We start from the raw sequence: 20,245 nt of genomic DNA, 5'->3' as shown, positions 1-20,245 counted from the left end.
TATATATATATATAGTACAAAACTGCCACATGCAGACTCTCACTTTTACAACCACTTACACACTGGATTATTTAGTTATAGAAGATATAGCACAATAAATAACAGTCACATGGATGTTCAATGCAGGTTGATATTTTAATCGTCCAAAGCAAACACAATGCGTTTTGGCTGATGCCTTGAACACGTGTGCAAAATATTTACAAAACACTCCACCAATTATACTCTCTGCATGTCATCAACAAAGGGCTTACACCCAAGTGCAAACCTATACATATTGTTCGACTCTGGCCGCCATTTTGAAAAGTTCATATTATAGCACCTTTCTCATTCATTTACAGTGGTTTATGTCTAACAACGGTTCCTGCTTCAATGCTGTTTCTAACAATCATACAGTAAAACACGTATTGATATAATATACATACGTGCAAGACATAATAAATATTCAGTGTTGCCCGCAATTGACCCTTAATAATGATCATAGTTTTTATTTCTCATTGCTAGAGTGGATGTGCAGGCCGTTTTTTATAACGATTATACCTTATGTGTTCCCATGCCTTAACATTGCAAACCGCAATGTCGTCTCGCAAAAATCCGGACATCCCCTACGTCACTAGAAATTCCATCCAATGACATCCTGCCAGCAAGTTCCGTGTCAATTTCACACATTACTCCAGTTGTTCATGAAGTTATTTCAAAGCAACTTTGAAAAAACTGTTGCGATCTTTCAATATTAATATAAACCGGCTGCACCTGGGACCTGAATAGGGCTGGGCTTTCCCTCCACAATGCTGGCTCCGCCCCCTGTGGTGCGACTGATGACCCTAGCCTAGCCAGTGAATGGGGAGAGGGGCTGAGCAACAGAGTGTTCACAAACCAGCTGCGCCTGGCTTTTTCCCCCACCCTGCACCCTAGAGACAAAGGGATTTAGTGTATAAAAAAAGGCTGTGACCTCATGTTAAATGTTCCTGTTCTCCTACTTGAATCTACCAGGAGCGTCCTGCTGCTGGGATCCAGGGGAAGGCTTGCCTCCCTGGGCCAAGCCCAGCCCCTGGATGCCTGATGGACTTTTCCTTGCTCTGGACCTACCTTTTGCTCCAGTTGCCCTTTATTCCTGGAACCCCTTTCGCCTTTCTTCCCAGCCTCCAGGACCTTTTGTAAGATGGGAGCGCTGGGCTCCTTTTCCTCATGGCCCTGTGAGAGGGAACCCCCCAGCGAGGGATTCCCCCATTGGCTCCTTCATCGCAGGTGCCCACCCTGCATTATGCCCATGTTTTTATATTTTAAATATCAGGAGCCCACCCTGCTCTATCGTCCCATTCGGAGGGAGCCTACCATTCATTTGCGCTCTTTAAACTTAGTTATTTACAGAGCGGGTGCCCACCCCGCGTTAATGCGCCTTAACGGGTGCCCACCCAGTTTCTACTCTTGTTTTGTGCTTCAAGGGTGCCTACCCCTCGGTATCCCGCAAAAAAAGGTGCCGCCGCCACCGTGGCGGCAAAGCAGGAAGTCAGGCAGCCGATGCCTGAGGGTGGGCGGGACTCCTGCTTAAAGACAGGAAGTCCCGCCTGCCGTCTGAGGCCGCCCGGGCGATGCGAGGAGACATCGGTAGCCAGTAGGGGCTCCCATGAGCTGTGGAGCCCCGCGATGCCCACAGAAGGCCTCCGATGATGAGAGGCGGCCCCAGAAGAAAGGAGAGCTTCCCCCGAGTCCCGCGGCGCAGGGAGCAAAAGCGCTCATCAATAGGACACCGCAGGTGCCACCCAAAGAGAACCGGTGAGTGGGGGATGAGATGGGAGCCTTCATAGTGCTCCCCGATATCCGTTGCCTCCCTATCCTTCGTGGTGCTCACGGCTGCGCCGTAGTTGCGTGCAGCTGCATCGAGGGCACAGATAATGGCTGAAGGGTCCAGAGGGGCCCGGGCCCCCTACATGTTAAGACCCCAGATCGGGGCAGGTCTCCCAAGCAGCCCCACATGGTAGAGGGCCGCTCCAACGTCATGGGGCTCATTATCTCCAGAGTCGCACTGCTCTAGTGCTTGGGGGGCATTTTTGTTAAGCCTGCGTGGCTCCTACACCTGAGGGGGCATTTTGCATCTTGGGCCTACGAGGCTCCAACAAGCACTGCTGTATTTCGAGCCCACGAGGCTCCCACGCTGTTTTTACACATGTATTGGTTGTAGAGCCTAGAGGGCTCCAACGTTTTGGGCACAATATTCTGAAGGGCTAGTGGGAGTACCCCCTGTCGCAGTTTTGCTGATTCCCAGCTGCCCAGCAAGAAGTGGGCAGCTGCACCGTTTAGGTTTTGCTTCCTAGGGACTTTCTCTATGTGACTAAGGAGTGAGGTGCACTCCTTCGCCCCTACCTTGGCCTACCACAGCTGTGAAGCACTTAGTGCCAGCTGCAGCATTTAGGCCCCTTGCTATTGTCCTCAGCTGCCCTGCAAGTAGTGGGCAGCTGCTACGTTTAGGTTTTGGCGCAGTGGCGCAACCTGGACCTTGATGTGAGTTATGTGCTAAATGTGAATTATGTGCTAAATGTGATTTATGTGCTAATGCTTTGGGTGTTAGGAAATGTACTGTGTGTAGTATATTTTGCGCACCCTGTGTTTGATGCCTCTAGATATGGTTTATGCATAGGAGGTTGTTTTACCTGTTTAGGTTTGTGTTAGGAAGATGATACTTCCCTGTGTGATTTACACCCCTAGTGTAAGGTTTTACTTAGGTGGGGAGGGTCTAATGTAGTTAGACTGATGGGATACTGTGTATGATGGATTTCATGGCGCAGGCTGTTGCAAGTGCAGTGATTATCAGTGTTTACTGTCTGTACGTTCTATGACCTATTTTTACTTGTGTGTTTTAGTTCACCTTTACTAAGTTCATTTTGTGATGATCCTGACAGTGGTCCATGTGGCCCTGTCAGGTGTACATAATCCCTTGTAAATCCTGCCCAGTGCCAGTTGGCACAGTTGTCATCAGTATGTCATTTGAGATGTCATCAGTGATGTCATGAGTGATGTCACTGACCATGTCATGAGTGATGATATATGTGATGTCATCAGCAGTGTATTGTGGGCGCACAAGTTATAGTTAGCTGAACTAACTATAACAGGGGATTTTCTATGGTTATGTACGAGTGAAATGTACAACTAACTATAACGTGCCTGAAACCTATGTTTTTGTTTCTGTGAATTTCAAAGGTTTTTTAAATGCTAATTTCTAACTATAACGTGCCTGAAACCTATGGTTTTTTCAGTGAATTTCAAAGGTTTTTTTAATGCTAATTTTGAACTATAACATGCCTGAAACCCATGGTTTTTTCAGTGAATTTCCAAGGTTTTTTAAATGCTAATTCCTAACTATAACGTGCCTGAAACCTATGGTTTTTTAAGTGAATTTCAAAGGTTTTTAAATGTAGTTTTTAACTATGCCTACAGAGGTAGGACATGTGAAGAAAGAAGAAAAAACACACAGAAAGAAGCAAAAGAAATGCAGAAAGAAGCAATAGAAGTCCTCAAAGACGTAGAAAAGATCATGAAGAAGCAAGACCTGTGCAGAAAGAACCAACAGAGGAGCAAAACGAGACCTTGTTACAAAATCATCCTGTGCCCACAACTTTTTCAGACGGGTACTGATGTTAACTGACTCTGACTAACGAGACCTAGAGCCAGTGGTATGCTAAAAGACACTTAGAATACAGTGAAAACAGCTACATACACTAGGGAACACTATGCATTAGGGTACCCCTGTGATTGTGACATGACCTCCTCTGTAAGCCCCTAGGATATAATAGGGCAGGGGGACTAAAAATACCTCTTAACATGCACCACGGGGTGCGTTTGCACACTGGTGAATGGAGGGGGGGCCTGAGATGACATGTGTGTAAACACGCCATGTGGGCGTTTTAAGTTGGGAGATTAAGTCCACCTGAATCATAAGGGTCCCTAGGGTCCAACTAGCCCACTAGGTACCTCCAGTAAGCGCCACAGAGCTGCGTTGCAGAGAGGTGTAAAATGGGGCACGGCCTAGACCACCTCTCTGCAACGCAGTTCAGTGGCGCTTACTGGAAGCACCTGGTGGGCTAGTTGGCCCCCAAGGACCCTCAGGATTGAAGGGGAATTATTTCCCCAACTTAAAACGCGCCACAGGGTGTGTTTGCACACGTCACATCAGACCCCGTCCCCTCCCTTCACCACTGTGTAAATACGCTCTGTGGCTGTTTTAAGTTGGGAGATTACGTCCCCTTAAATCCTGAGGGTCCCTAGGGTCCAACAAGCTCATTAGGTACCTCCAGTAAGAACCACAGAGCTGCTTTGCAGAGAGGTGTAAAAAGATGCACGGCCTGGACCACCTCTCTGCCACACAGTGCAGTGGCGTTTACCGGAGCACCTGGTGGGCTAGTTGTCTCCCAAGGGCCCTCAGGATAGAAGGGGAATTATTTCCCCAACTTAAAATGCACCACAGGGTGTGTTTGCACCTGTGGCGCGTTTTAAGTTGGGGGATTAATTCCTCCTAATTCCTCTTCAATCCTGAGGGTCCTTGGGGGCCAACTAGCCCACCAGGTACCTCCAGTATGTGCCAGAGAGCTGCGTTGCAGAGAGGTGTTCAGAGGCCACACCCCTTTTTACAACACTCTACAACGCAGCTCTATGCTGCTTATTGGAGGTACCTGGTGGGCTACTTGGCCCCCAGGGGACCTCAGGATTGAAGAGGAATTAGGAGGAATTAATCCCCCAACTTAAAGCGCGCCACAGGTGCAAACACACCGTGTGGCGCATTTTAAGTTGGGGAAATAATTCCCCTTTTATCCTGAGGGCCCTTGGGAGCCAACTAGCCCACCAGGTGCTTCCGGTAAATGCCACTGCACTGACTGACTGCACTGCACTGACTTCCTCGACAAGGCCATTTTGGTGAAAGATCGTTAAGAGAGCTTGTACTCAGCGCACACGCTGGCGGATACAGGGTTAAGCCGATACTTCTCGGTCCTTCCCTGTTCCACTCGCCCCTTAATCAAAGTCAATGAAACAAAGCACTGCTCACTCACCGATCAGCACGTCATACCGGAGTCCCGCTGGCAATCTTCAGACTGCTGGAACTCCAAGCTCTCCGGGGATCAAAGTGAAGGCGTTTCGTGCTTTTCCGATCAGTGTTTACTTCATTGACGACGGGGCGGGCAAGGGTTTTCTCATACATAAATTCCACCTTGGTTGCCTCGAAGAAATCCCAGCCACTAGGGGTGGCGGGCTCAGATGGGGTCGCGTGCCCCTAGTATCCAAACCAATCGTAAATGCAGTTTCCAGAAAAACGAGGTCTGAGCCACTTGATCCTTTCCAGCGTGTTGTTTATTCACAGTCTGGTCACACTCGACGCGTTTCGGAGGTAGACCTCCTTGGTCACGAGTATGGGTGCACGTAAATCACCACAATATATACAAAATCATGTGACACCTTGTCATCATTGACAGTGAAAACAGACTCCTCGTGCAATACATTGTCATGGACCTAGAATGCATAACATTTTTTCAATAAAGTAAAATTTGTGTTGCTATATTTTAGTAAAGCAAAACAGAGCAGCAAAAAATACATTCAATTGTAAGGGTTAAATAATAACATAGCCAATCAAAATCATTCGCACATTTTCAATTGTATGCCTACAGTATTGTTTATCAAACAGCCCCAGTGGGTAAACGCCATGAATTCAGCATTTGTATAACTAATTCAACAGTGTCCCTAGTTTTGGCACGCTAAGTTACGGCTGGGTAAGTGACTTATCATTTGCACACTTCAGTGTTGACATACGCTTGGTGCTGCTCAATTACGTAATAGCATAAAACAGCACGCGTCACAGTCAGCTCACCCCAGTAGGCATAATCACGGTTAAAACTATGAATTGAAAACTTTGTTTGTTTGTTACGGTGCAATATGCCAACAACTTGAAGGTCAACCACGTCTTGTCCTGAAATACTTTTTCATATTCGGATTCCGCATGTTGAATCTGGATAGGAGAGTTGATTGCTAAAATGTTTAAGCACTTAATAAGTAGTCCCGAATGAGTCAGCGCACAATTTTCTTTGAATCCGAAGCACGTCTAGCAAACCTTATTGGTATGTGCTATGAACTTTATTTATTTTACTTTATCTATTTAAACAGGAACTCTTACAATCTCTCACTCTCACATATACTCACTTATATACATCAATACTCACATATACTAGATTAAAACATATGTAGTAACTGATAAAGACACTAGTGAGACAGTCATTCACCCACTAACACACACATATACACACTCATCTACCCATACAGTCTTGCACATATGCTGTCTTCAAAACACATACAAACAGTGAGTCAGTCATTGATGCATCTATGTGCTAAGTAATACCCCCACCAAACCATACAGACACTCTTACTGATACTAAAAAAACATCTAATAACCCATATACACACACATGTAGCTACTCACCAACCCATGCAGCCACTTATACACAAAGTGAAACACTGATACATATATTTAAATATTACTCGTTAATATATGCATTCACTAAGATACACTTAATAAGCCAGTTAACCAATCAAGTTTTTTTTAAAAAGCATCCATTTAGACACCTATTTAAACATTTATTCTTCCATCGACCTTTACATATACATATATAAAACATATTTATTTTTCAGAAAGACACACATTCACTGGATGGTGTCATCAGTGATGTCATGAGTGATGCCACTGACCATGTCATGAGTGATGTAATATGTGACGTCATCAGCAGTGCATTGCAGGCGCGCAAGTTATAGTGAGTCCAACTAACTATAACGTGAGAATTTCAATAGTTTTATGTCAGTAAAATTTCCAGCTAACTATAACTGGTGCCAAACCTATGGTTTTTTCAGTGAATATATATATATATATATATATATATATATATATATATATATATATATATATATATATATATATAAATAATATCTATATAAATACAAATGTTAATGTTCGTTTGTTGAAAATCGCTAATCTCCGAAAGATCATCACCGATTGCTTTGAAATTTTGACACAACGCTGGATTCGAATAGGGGGGTGTTTTTATATACACAACGTTGGATTCCAATACGCGCTTGTCGAATACGCGTGTGTTTTTAATCAAAAGCCAAACAGACACATTCAGGGCTCAGTTATGCAAGAGGATATAAGCCATAACATGAAATAAAGAGGATGAATGAATCATGTGAAGGGCTTTAGAGAGCGTTTTATTTAAGATGAAACAAGTAATTGCCATAATGAATTATAACCAAGAATGGTTCAAATGTATGACTTTGTGATGGTTATAAGTAAGGCATTGAAATTATTTATACGCGCTGACAAACACTGTTTTGAAAATGTTTTTTTAAGTACATGGAAACCAAACCTCAATTTGAAGTTATTGTTTGAGAAAAACAAGTGTGAAAATGGCGCCCACCTTGTAAATATGTATTTTGTGAAAGTTCTCTTTCTATGCCCTTTATTAGTGTGCTGGTAACACTGTTGGCGATAATGTTTAAATGGCGACCGATGTAATGTGCACTTTGTACACAGTAGAAAAAGACGCGCAATGCCGAAACGCGTCCTGTGTTTTGTTCGAATACTGATGCACGAATAAGTCAACTGGTGAAAGAATACCCCAGCGAGTGCGGCCCGCTCTTTATCCTTTACCTGGGATTGAAGTTGGAGCTGAATATGAGGTTTTTGTCACAGAGAGCTCCCTAAAAACTAGACTGTACCGTAGGCCTGCGGCGGGCAATACCGTCTTACATGTGGCAAGCCACCATCCCAAAAGTATGATCAAAAACATTCCATTTGGAGAGTTATTACGCCTAAAGAGAAACTGCTCTAATTCCAAAGATTTCTCACAGGCACAGGATGAAGCTCTGTCTAGATTTAGGAGTAGAGGATATTCAAAATCACTACTCAAAAATGCAGCAAGTAAGGTGGAGCTAGTTGATAGAAAGGACCTCATCAAGATAAAAAGAAGGGATACTGATACAGAGGGTACAGTAAGCATGATTACCAGCTATAACATAAGATCTAATGAGCTGGTACAGATATTCAACAGAAATTGGCACATTCTAGGTACGGATCCCATCATGAAAAAAACAGTAAGATCTAAACCGTCTATAACCTACAGACGTTGTCAGTCCCTAAGTGATCATCTGACCAACAGCCACTTCGAGGAACCCGCTAGGGCACTGAAATCAAAACCCATTAACAGTTTCTTTCCGTGCATGCAATGCAAAGCATGCAAGTAGAGCAAAAAGCGGACAAAATATGAGGGGAAACAAAATGGTCCACGACCCATGAGAGAGATTACAAAGTTCCTGAATTGGAACTCGGAATTTGTAATCTACTGTCTGGTATGCCCGTGCTCCAAAAGATATGTCGGTAGTACAATCAATCCGGCCAAAAAACGCATTTTGGAGCACATGCGTGCCATCACAAATAGAGACAAAAACTATCCGGTGGCACGCCACTTTGAGACCCACCACAAAAGCAATAGGGATCTATTGTCTTTTTACCTGATTGACCAACTGGGTAAAAAAGATCATGGTGGGGACAGAGTAAGATCATTAAGGGCGCTAGAATCCAGATATATAATTGATCTTCAAAGTATGCAGCCGAAGAGGCTGAATAATGACGAGGAACTCTGGGTCCATTTAGAGTAAATCAGCTCACCCCTCAAGTAGATACCATGTATTATAACATAGTCCAGCAATGAGAATACTCAGAACTCTTTCCTGTCACAAGAACTGATCTGGGATATTTGATTTATGGTCTATAGAATAGGCCCATACAGGGCTAAATACTCGAAAAAACAGGGGACTTAACACCAGCAAGTCAAGCCCATACAGGGCGATACAAAACAAAGTATAGGAGTGCACAGAGATATACAACCTTCTGAAATCATTGATATATCAACAAAGGATGTCTGTGCACCGTAACACCTTATAGTAATGAATGACAGACTTTGTAAAAAATGAACCCTGTTATTTCTTCTTTTTAATTATGTACGAGCACTTTATTGTCACCATTTCCCTAATGTAAATACTGTTTTATTGTATATAGATGAAATGTACAAACTGCACACTACAAGATGGCCGCCGATAAGATCTTGGCGAGATTTTAGTCCTTTCTTTATGTTTAAGGAGGGAGGGGGATATAATGGTGTAACGTACCAAAAAATGGCTGACACTGATGAAGCCTAACGGGTTCTGCCAAATAAATCATCTTTGATAAAGACACTGACTTGGAGTGCCGTCTATTCTTCACACCCGAAGAATCTGGAGTGAGTGGCGACATATATATATATATATATATATATATATATATATATATATATATATATATATATATATATATATATATATATATATACAACAAAAGAGTGTCCTCCTGTGAAGACGCACTTGAAGTAACAGGATGAGGCTGCTCATTTTAAACAGCTTCGTTTTTTTATTTCATTACCGGACATCTCAGCGCTTGATTGTTTAACCAAAGCCCTACGCGTTTCAGAGCTCCCTGCTCCTTGTTCACGGGCTGGAGGCGATGTCATCTGGCTGGAGGGGAAGAGAAGCCAAGTCTTTCCGCTTTTTCATACTTGATCGACCACAGGTGGGTCACGCCCTCCAGTGGGCTCGTTCCTGTAGACAGGCTACTGGGACTTGTAGTTTTCTCTTCATGCAAAACTCGCATTTTAAATCCTTCAGTGGATTTCCAGTGTCCATTAAACATCCGTTTATGCCTTATTCTCCTCTCTGGTGAGGCACAAGTTCTGGACTCCGGTGTTTTTTCTTGACTGTTGACGACCTGCGTGCGCCAAGCAGATAGTCTGTGCGCGCAGCCCTCCATTATTTCAGAGGGAGTGCAGTCCTCTCGGCCAGGACAGGCCGAAATATATACAACAAAAGAGTGTCCTCCTGTGAAGACGCACTTGAAGTAACAGGATGAGGCTGCTCATTTTAAACAGCTTCGTTTTTTTATTTCATTACCGGACATCTCAGCGCTTGATTGTTTAACCAAAGCCCTACGCGTTTCAGAGCTCCCTGCTCCTTGTTCACGGGCTGGAGGCGATGTCATCTGGCTGGAGGGGAAGAGAAGCCAAGTCTTTCCGCTTTTTCATACTTGATCGACCACAGGTGGGTCACGCCCTCCAGTGGGCTCGTTCCTGTAGACAGGCTACTGGGACTTGTAGTTTTCTCTTCATGCAAAACTCGCATTTTAAATCCTTCAGTGGATTTCCAGTGTCCATTAAACATCTGTTTATGCCTTATTCTCCTCTCTGGTGAGGCACAAGTTCTGGACTCCGGTGTTTTTTCTTGACTGTTGACGACCTGCGTGCGCCAAGCAGATAGTCTGTGCGCGCAGCCCTCCATTATTTCAGAGGGAGTGCAGTCCTCTCGGCCAGGACAGGCCGAAATATATACAACAAAAGAGTGTCCTCCTGTGAAGACGCACTTGAAGTAACAGGATGAGGCTGCTCATTTTAAACAGCTTCGTTTTTTTATTTCATTACCGGACATCTCAGCGCTTGATTGTTTAACCAAAGCCCTACGCGTTTCAGAGCTCCCTGCTCCTTGTTCACGGGCTGGAGGCGATGTCATCTGGCTGGAGGGGAAGAGAAGCCAAGTCTTTCCGCTTTTTCATACTTGATCGACCACAGGTGGGTCACGCCCTCCAGTGGGCTCGTTCCTGTAGACAGGCTACTGGGACTTGTAGTTTTCTCTTCATGCAAAACTCGCATTTTAAATCCTTCAGTGGATTTCCAGTGTCCATTAAACATCCGTTTATGCCTTATTCTCCTCTCTGGTGAGGCACAAGTTCTGGACTCCGGTGTTTTTTCTTGACTGTTGACGACCTGCGTGCGCCAAGCAGATAGTCTGTGCGCGCAGCCCTCCATTATTTCAGAGGGAGTGCAGTCCTCTCGGCCAGGACAGGCCGAAATATATACAACAAAAGAGTGTCCTCCTGTGAAGACGCACTTGAAGTAACAGGATGAGGCTGCTCATTTTAAACAGCTTCGTTTTTTTATTTCATTACCGGACATCTCAGCGCTTGATTGTTTAACCAAAGCCCTACGCGTTTCAGAGCTCCCTGCTCCTTGTTCACGGGCTGGAGGCGATGTCATCTGGCTGGAGGGGAAGAGAAGCCAAGTCTTTCCGCTTTTTCATACTTGATCGACCACAGGTGGGTCACGCCCTCCAGTGGGCTTGTTCCTGTAGACAGGCTACTGGGACTTGTAGTTTTCTCTTCATGCAAAACTCGCATTTTAAATCCTTCAGTGGATTTCCAGTGTCCATTAAACATCCGTTTATGCCTTATTCTCCTCTCTGGTGAGGCACAAGTTCTGGACTCCGGTGTTTTTTCTTGACTGTTGACGACCTGCGTGCGCCAAGCAGATAGTCTGTGCGCGCAGCCCTCCATTATTTCAGAGGGAGTGCAGTCCTCTCGGCCAGGACAGGCCGAAATATATACAACAAAAGAGTGTCCTCCTGTGAAGACGCACTTGAAGTAACAGGATGAGGCTGCTCATTTTAAACAGCTTCGTTTTTTTATTTCATTACCGGACATCTCAGCGCTTGATTGTTTAACCAAAGCCCTACGCGTTTCAGAGCTCCCTGCTCCTTGTTCACGGGCTGGAGGCGATGTCATCTGGCTGGAGGGGAAGAGAAGCCAAGTCTTTCCGCTTTTTCATACTTGATCGACCACAGGTGGGTCACGCCCTCCAGTGGGCTCGTTCCTGTAGACAGGCTACTGGGACTTGTAGTTTTCTCTTCATGCAAAACTCGCATTTTAAATCCTTCAGTGGATTTCCAGTGTCCATTAAACATCCGTTTATGCCTTATTCTCCTCTCTGGTGAGGCACAAGTTCTGGACTCCGGTGTTTTTTCTTGACTGTTGACGACCTGCGTGCGCCAAGCAGATAGTCTGTGCGCGCAGCCCTCCATTATTTCAGAGGGAGTGCAGTCCTCTCAGCCAGGACAGGCCGAAATATATACAACAAAAGAGTGTCCTCCTGTGAAGACGCACTTGAAGTAACAGGATGAGGCTGCTCATTTTAAACAGCTTCGTTTTTTTATTTCATTACCGAACATCTCAGCGCTTGATTGTTTAACCAAAGCCCTACGCGTTTCAGAGCTCCCTGCTCCTTGTTCACGGGCTGGAGGCGATGTCATCTGGCTGGAGGGGAAGAGAAGCCAAGTCTTTCCGCTTTTTCATACTTGATCGACCACAGGTGGGTCACGCCCTCCAGTGGGCTCGTTCCTGTAGACAGGCTACTGGGACTTGTAGTTTTCTCTTCATGCAAAACTCGCATTTTAAATCCTTCAGTGGATTTCCAGTGTCCATTAAACATCCGTTTATGCCTTATTCTCCTCTCTGGTGAGGCACAAGTTCTGGACTCCGGTGTTTTTTCTTGACTGTTGACGACCTGCGTGCGCCAAGCAGATAGTCTGTGCGCGCAGCCCTCCATTATTTCAGAGGGAGTGCAGTCCTTTCGGCCAGGACAGGCCGAAATATATACAACAAAAGAGTGTCCTCCTGTGAAGACGCACTTGAAGTAACAGGATGAGGCTGCTCATTTTAAACAGCTTTGTTTTTTTATTTCATTACCGGACATCTCAGCGCTTGATTGTTTAACCAAAGCCCTACGCGTTTCAGAGCTCCCTGCTCCTTGTTCACGGGCTGGAGGCGATGTCATCTGGCTGGAGGGGAAGAGAAGCCAAGTCTTTCCGCTTTTTCATACTTGATCGACCACAGGTGGGTCACGCCCTCCAGTGGGCTCGTTCCTGTAGACAGGCTACTGGGACTTGTAGTTTTCTCTTCATGCAAAACTCGCATTTTAAATCCTTCAGTGGATTTCCAGTGTCCATTAAACATCCGTTTATGCCTTATTCTCCTCTCTGGTGAGGCACAAGTTCTGGACTCCGGTGTTTTTTCTTTAATGGAGGGCTGCGCGCACAGACTATCTGCTTGGCGCACGCAGGTCGTCAACAGTCAAGAAAAAACACCGGAGTCCAGATGGCGCTTCGTAAAAGCAAGCGGTCTCGCTGTGTTTAAAGTGTTCAGTTCAATCACCTGCCCCTGGGCGGGGGCGGGGCCGTAGCAACGGCCTTCTGGGCGTTGTAGTCTCTGTGAATAATTCCCAAGTGGGAAGCGCCACTGACGAAGGGAGAAGGTTATCCCGAAACGCGTTTGGCCAGAACATTTTACTGAGGCTGCAACCATACTCGATGCCACGAGCAAGGTGTGAATAAACCTGATGTTTTCAGCATGAAGCTTCCGTGTGGTCCCTTCACTTTGGGGGTCTGGTAATTTGTTGGATATATATATATATATATATATATATATATATATATATATATATATATAATATCTATATAAATAAAAATGTTTGTTTGTTCAAAATCGCAAATCTCCGAAAGTTCTTCACCGATTGCTTTGAAATTTTGACACTATGTTGGATTTGAATAGGGGGGTGTTTTTATATACACAACGTTGGATTCCAATACGCGCGTGTCAAATACGCGTAAGTTTTTAATCGAAAGCCTGAACAGACACATACAAATGTTAATGTTCCTTTGTTCAAAATCTTAAATCTCCAGAAGTTCTTCACCGATTGATTTGAAATTTTGACACAACGTTGGATTCGATTAAGCGTGTGTTTATATATACACAGCGTGGGATTAGAATACGCGCGTGTCCAATACGCGCGTGTTTTTAATCGAAAGGCCAAACAGACCCTATTGATTTGGTTGCTGCGCAAAAACTACAAGGGATGCATTGAGACAATAGTCTACATATTTTAGGATGGACAGTTGTTGTCAGGATGGCAGACCGGGAAGTGGGTGGAGGCAGGGGGGAGGAGTTGGTTCACTTTGCAACATTAAGAAAGGACGCATAGAGACAATAGTCTACATATATTAGGATGGACAGTTGGTGTCAGGATGGCAGACCAGGAAGTGGTTGGAGGGAGGTGGGAGAAGTTGGTTTACTTTGCAACATTAGCGCGTGTTTATATATACACAACTTTGGATTCGAATATGCGCGTGTCCAATATGCGTGTGTTTTTAGTCGAGAGGCCGGAGAGACCCTATCAATTTGGTTGCTGCGCAACAACTACAAGGGAAGCATAGAGACAATAGTCTACATATATAAGAATGGAGAGTTGGTGTCAGGATGGCAGACGGGATGCATAGAGACAATAGTCTACATATATTAGGATCAATCAATCAATCAATCAATCAATCAGAGTACTTGTAAAGCACGCTATTTACCCGTGAGGGTCCCAAGGCGCTGAGGGGAGTGGGGGTGCTGCTACTGCTCGAAGAGCCAGGTCTTGAGGAGTCTTCTGAAGGCAAGTAGGTCTTGGGTCGGCCGTATGTGGGTAGGGAGGGTGTTCCAGGTCTTGGCGGCAAGGTAGGAGAAGGATCTGCATTCGTTGGATGCGGGGGACAGCGGCGAGGCTGGTGGAGCGGAGCTGGTGAGTGGGGTTGCAGAAGCTGAGTCTGCTATTCTGGTAGGCTGGTCCGGCGTTGTGGAGTGCTTTGTGTGCGTGGGTGAGGAGCTTGAAGGTAATCGTCTTGTTGACTGGGAGCCAGTGTAGGTCTCTCAGGTGGGGGGTGATGTGGCTGCGGTGGGGAAAGTTGACGATCAGTCGGCCGGAGGCGTTTTGGATGCATTGTAGTCGTCGTAGGTGTTTGGCTGGGGTTCCTGCGTAGAGTGCGTTGCCGTAGTCCAGTCTGCTGCTGGTGAGGGCCTGTGTCACCAACTTCTTGTTTCGGTTGAAATCCACTTGTAGATCCTGCGGAGCATGCGGAGGGTGTTGTAGCAGGAGGAGGAGACGGCGTTGACCTGCTTAGACATGGAGAGGGAGGAGTCGAGGATGAATCCTAGATTGTGTGCATGGTCATGGGTGTTGGTGCTGTTCCAAGTGTGGTCGGCCACCAGGAGTCGTCCCAGGCTGAGGGGGTGGGTCCGAGGATGAGGACCTCTGTCTTGTCCGAGTTCAGCTTCAGACGGCTGCTCCTCATCCAATCGGCAACGGCTTTCATTCCCTCATGGAGGTTGGTTTTGGCGGTGTGTGGGTGCTTGGTTAGGGAGAGGATGAGCTGGGTGTCGTCAGCGTAGGAGATGATGTTGAGGTCGTGATGGCGGGCCACTCGTGCGAGGGGGCCATGTTGATGTTGAACAGCGTTGGGCTGAGGGATGAGCCCTGGGGGACGCCGCAGATGATGTCTCCCACACTTCCGGATCGGAAGGGTGGGAGGTGGGCGCTCCGGGTTCTGCCGGAGAGGAAGGATGTGGTCCAGTCAAGGGTCTCCTCTTGGATTCCGGCTTCTTGGAGTCGTGTCTTTAGAGTGCGATGGCAGACCGTGTTGAAGGCGACTGGCAGGTCCAAGAGGATGAGGGCTGATATTTTGCCGTTGTCTAGTTGGCGCCTGATGTCATCTGTGGCGGCGATGAGGGCTGTCTCGGTGCTGTGGTTTCATCTGAATCCGGACTGGGACGGGTCCAAGATGTTGTTGTCTTCGAGGGGGCGGGCCAGTTGTATGTTACTGATTTTCTCGATGACCTTTGCCGGGAACAGGAGCAGGGAGATGGGCCGGAAGTTCTTGAGGTCTTTGGGCTTCTTGAGGAGGGCGTTGATTTTGGCGTGCTTCCAGCTTTCCGGGAATGTTGCTGTTTCAAAGGAGATGTTGATGACCTTCCGTCGTTGGGGTGCGATGGCTGCGTCTGCTTTGTTGAATATGTGGTGTGGGCACGGGTCAGACGGAGATCCTGAGTGGAGGTAGTTCATGACCTTGTGTGTCTCGTCATCGTTGACGTTGGACTAGGAAGTCAGGCGGTTGGCGCTGGTGGTGTTCACAGGGGAGGTGGAGTCTGGCGTAGTCGGGGAGGTCGTGGTGTTGAAGCTATCGTGGATATCAGCAACCTTGCGGTGGAAGAAGATGGCTAGTGAGTCACACAGTTCTTGTGAGGGTGGGATGTCTTTGGCGTTGGCGCTGGGGTTGGAGAGTTCCTTTACATTGCTGAAGAGCTCTTTGCTGTCGAGTGCGTTGTTATCCAAGTGGTCTTTGAAGGAGGATCTCTCCGCTAATCTGATGAGGTGGTGGTGTCTGCAGGTGGTGTCCTTGTGGGCTGCGTGGTTGTCCGGTGTGCGTTCGTGGAGCCATGTCTTTTCCAGTTTCCGGCATGCGCGTTTAGAGGTCTGGAGCTCGTCGGTGAACCAGGTGGTTCTCTTATTGGCGTGGCTGTTGGAGGGTTTCTTGAGCTCTGTGAGGGTGTTGGCGCAGTCGTCGATCCACTTTCTGAGGTTTTGGGCTGCGGGGTCTGGGTTGGTGGGGTCGGTGGGTGTGTTCTTGGCGAGGGAGGTGATCAGCTGGTCTTCGGTGCCTTTGCTCCAGCAGCAGCGAGGCAGCTGTTGGGTGCGGTGGTCTGTGGTTGGTTTCTTGAAGGTGAAATGGATGCAGCGGTGGCCGGTCCAGTGGAGTTTGGTGGTGTGGTCGAAGGCGACGTGGGAGCCTGTGGAGAAGATGGGATTCAGCGTGTGGCCAGTGGCCTGGGTGGGTGCGGTGATGAGTTGCCTGAGGCCCAGGTTGGCGAGGTTGTCGATCAGGGTGGCGGAGTTGGTGTCTTTGTTGTTCTCGAGGTGGAATTTCAGGTCCCCGAGTAGGATGTAGTCCGTGGAGGCGAGTGCGTGGGTGCTGGCGAGGTCAGCGATGGAGTTGCTGAACTGAGCCCAGGGGGTCTGTAGATGAGTGTTCCTCTGAGGGTGGTGTTGGGGTCGGTGTGGATCCAGAAGTGCAGGTATTCGGCGGTGTTGAGGGTGTCGTCTGCGTGGGTGGCGACCTTGAAGGTGGACTTGTGGACGATGGCTATTTTTCCTCCGATTCCATTGGCACGATCCCTGCGGGTGATCTTGTAGCCGTCTGGGATGGCTATGGCGATGTTGAGCGCGAGAAGTCGTTCCACCAGGTCTCGGTCAGGAAGGCCACGTCTGGGGCGGAGGTGTTGAGCAGATCCCAGAGCTCGACGGCATGTTTGCGTGCAGAGCGGGTGTTGAGGAGTATGCAGCGGAGGTGGTTGGGTCCAGTCCTTGGAGGTTTGGTGGTTCTGTCGCAGGTGGAGCTGCAGGTTTGGCAGGAGAAGGGTCCGTGGGTCCGTTTTGGGGTGGCCTGGAGGCAGGTGTGGTTTTGGCCGGCATTGAGTGCGTGGAGGTTGCTGGCGTCATAGTGGATTCTGGTGTTGTGGCGTTCGCGGGATCCAGGTGTTCTGGTGCTGGGTGTGGTCCAGGTGCAGATGGGCACAGTGCGCCAGCCTGCATATGAGGTGGCTTGGGAGGGAGAAGCAGCTGGGAGGGGGGAGCGGGGAGGCGAATGGGTGTGCAGGGGGGGCCGGCCGCAGGGATGCAGCGGCGGGAAAGGGTCGGATCGGGAGCGGCAGTGGGCGGGGGGAACTGGTACACAGGGCAGAAGGGAGGGAAAAACCCAGGAAACAAGGAGGCAGCAAGGAGGCAGAAACCAGGCAGTCAGGTGACGAGCAGCGGCATGGGGGCGACCTGCCTGCAAGCAGGGTCAAAAGTCACAAAAAAGCGCAGAAAGGTCACAAAAAACTGGGGCAAGCGATTGGCACAGAGGCAGAAAGGTCACAAGAAAGGGCAGAAAGGTGACAAAAAACGGGGGGAAACAAGTGGCACAGAGGCAGAAAAGTCACAAGAAAGGGCAGAAAAGGTCACAGAAAACTGGGGAAACAAGTGGCACAGAGGCAGAAAAGTCTCAAGAAAGGGCAGAAAGGTAACAAAAAACAGGGGAAAACGAGTGCACAGAGGCAGAAAGGTCACAAGAAGGGGCAGAAACAGTCACAAAAAACGGGGCGAGTGGCACAGAGGCACAAAGGTCCCAAGAAAGGTCAGAAAGGTCACAAAAAACGGGGGGAAACGAGTGGAAAGAGGGCACAAAGGGGAGTAGAGGCAAGAAAAACAAGTATAATCAGGGGAGCAGTGCGCAAGAAAAACGAGTGCAATCAGGGGAGCAGAAGGCAAGAAAAATGAGTACAATCAGGGGAGCAGAGCGCAAGAAAAACGAGTGCAATCAGGGGAGCAGAGTGCAAGAAAAACAAGTGCAATCAGGGGAGCAGAAGGCACGAAAAAATGGGTACAATCAGGGGAGCAGAAGGCAAGAAAAACGAGCGCAAATCAGGGGAGCAGAAGGCAAGAAAAACGAGTGCGATCAGGGGAGCAGAAGGCAAGAAAAATGAGTGCAATCAGGGGAGCAGAAGGCAAGAGAATGGGCACAGATAAGAATGCAGGCACAGGGGGAGACAGGCAACATCGGTCACAGACACCAGAAGACAGTATGGGCAGTACAGGGAAGACAGACAGACAGCGACAGTGATACAAAAAACCTAAGGCCTACCACTGGCCACCGGGGATCAGGCGCAGGTGGTAGCCTGCGGGTAGAGGAGGACCTCAACTTCTACAGCAGCAGCAGCTGGGGCAGGGTCAGGACACACAGGCTGAGCTGTGTGGTGGGGGAGTGACCTACCAGCAAGGTGAATGGTCGCTTCCCCAGGATGAACAGTTGGTGTCAGGATGGCAGACTGGGAAGTGGGTGGAGGGAGCGGGGAGGAGTTGGTTCACTTTGCAACATTAACGCATGTTTATATATACACAACGTGACAATAGTCACAAAAACATATTGTGTGCCCACAAGCATTGTGAAATTAAACATATTAGAAAGGTGCGCTTACTCTTTTCTTTCTCTTCCATTTAACCAGACTTAGCCACAGCAATGCGTAGCAGGGTACAGCAAGTATATATATTACCTACTGGCGACAGCCAGTAGGTATATACAGTTAGGACCTAGTTTCCATAGGAAATCCACAACATTCTATTGGGAATAACTTTGGCGTCGATTGAGGAAATTGCGTGAAATTTTACAAAATTTTGGCCGGCTCAGTTCTGCTCCTTCCCTGAAAGTTTTAGGGGGATTCGTCAAGTGGGGGCCAAGAAAAAAGGGGGGTCCTAGAACGTGTTTTCCCCATGTTAATTTCCATAGGAAGTTCAGACACGGCTAAAGCCCGAACCGCTGAATGGAATTACACCAAACTTTGCAAAATTGTAGGGACTGGTACGCAGAAGTGCCTTTTCTATGTTTGGTGAAAATTTCTCCAGTGGTTTTTATGAAAATTAACTTCAAAAACACATATATATCTATATGCGCGCTTCGAGCGCTTACCTGTACGCGTACCGGGGAGCACACCCGGCGCGCCACGGAAGTGCGCGAGCGGAAAGCTGATTGGCTCTCGGGTGTCTGTGAACATTCCAAACGGTCCGGAGAGTCTGTGAGGTGAAAAACAAAAGGGGAAAACTATAAAAGGGGGCAGGGTAGAGACCCCCTGATCCCCTATGTTTTTTCAGGGGGACCGAGGAGGACCCCGAAGGGCAAAAAACCTATTTTTTTTTGTTGAAAATTTCGCGGTGTGCGCGCTGGGTGCGATGCCATGTACGCTTACAGGTACGCATACCCTGAGTGTACCACGGGGAAAACCAAAAAATATATATATATTATTTTTGGGCCTGGGGGGTCCTTGTGGGACCCCCTGAACAGGCCTAGGGGGTCAGGGTGCTTCTACCCTGCCCCCTTTGCGTGTTTTGCACCTTTGTTTCACTGCTTTCTTGTGCCTTGGTTCTACCGAGGCACAAGATGGCTGCCAACTCTTCCTGGTTTGGAGTGTTGACAGACAATGGCAGCCAATCAGCATGCCTTTCACAGGAAAGCAGCATGCTCATTGGCTGTCAACACTTCTAACCAGGAAGTGTTGGCAATCATCTTGTGCTAGGTAGACCGAGGCACAAAAGGAGCAGAAAAACAAACGTGTAGAATGCAAAAAGGGGGCAGGGTAGAAACAACCTGACCCCCTCGGGCTGCTCAGGTGGTCCCACAAGGATGTTAACATATTTAAACGTTATCCACTAATAGAATTAGCATTTAAAAAACCTTGCGAATTCATTGAAAAACCATAGGTTTCAGGCCTTATATAGTTAGGAATTAGCATTAAAAAAAACTTCCAAATTCACTGAAAAAACCATAGGTTTCAGGCCTTATATAGTTAGGAATTAGCATATAAAAACCTTTGAAATTCCCAGAAAAAACCATAGGTTTCAGGCCTTATATAGTTAGGAATTAGCATTTAAAAAACCAATGATATTGCTCCTATATAGTTAGT

This window comes from Lissotriton vulgaris, chromosome 2_1, assembly GCF_964263255.1.
Source record: "Lissotriton vulgaris chromosome 2_1, aLisVul1.2, whole genome shotgun sequence".
In the NCBI taxonomy this organism is placed as follows: domain Eukaryota; kingdom Metazoa; phylum Chordata; class Amphibia; order Caudata; family Salamandridae; genus Lissotriton; species Lissotriton vulgaris.
The sequence above is the reverse complement of the archived record's forward strand: the minus strand, read 5'-3'. Positions refer to the sequence as shown.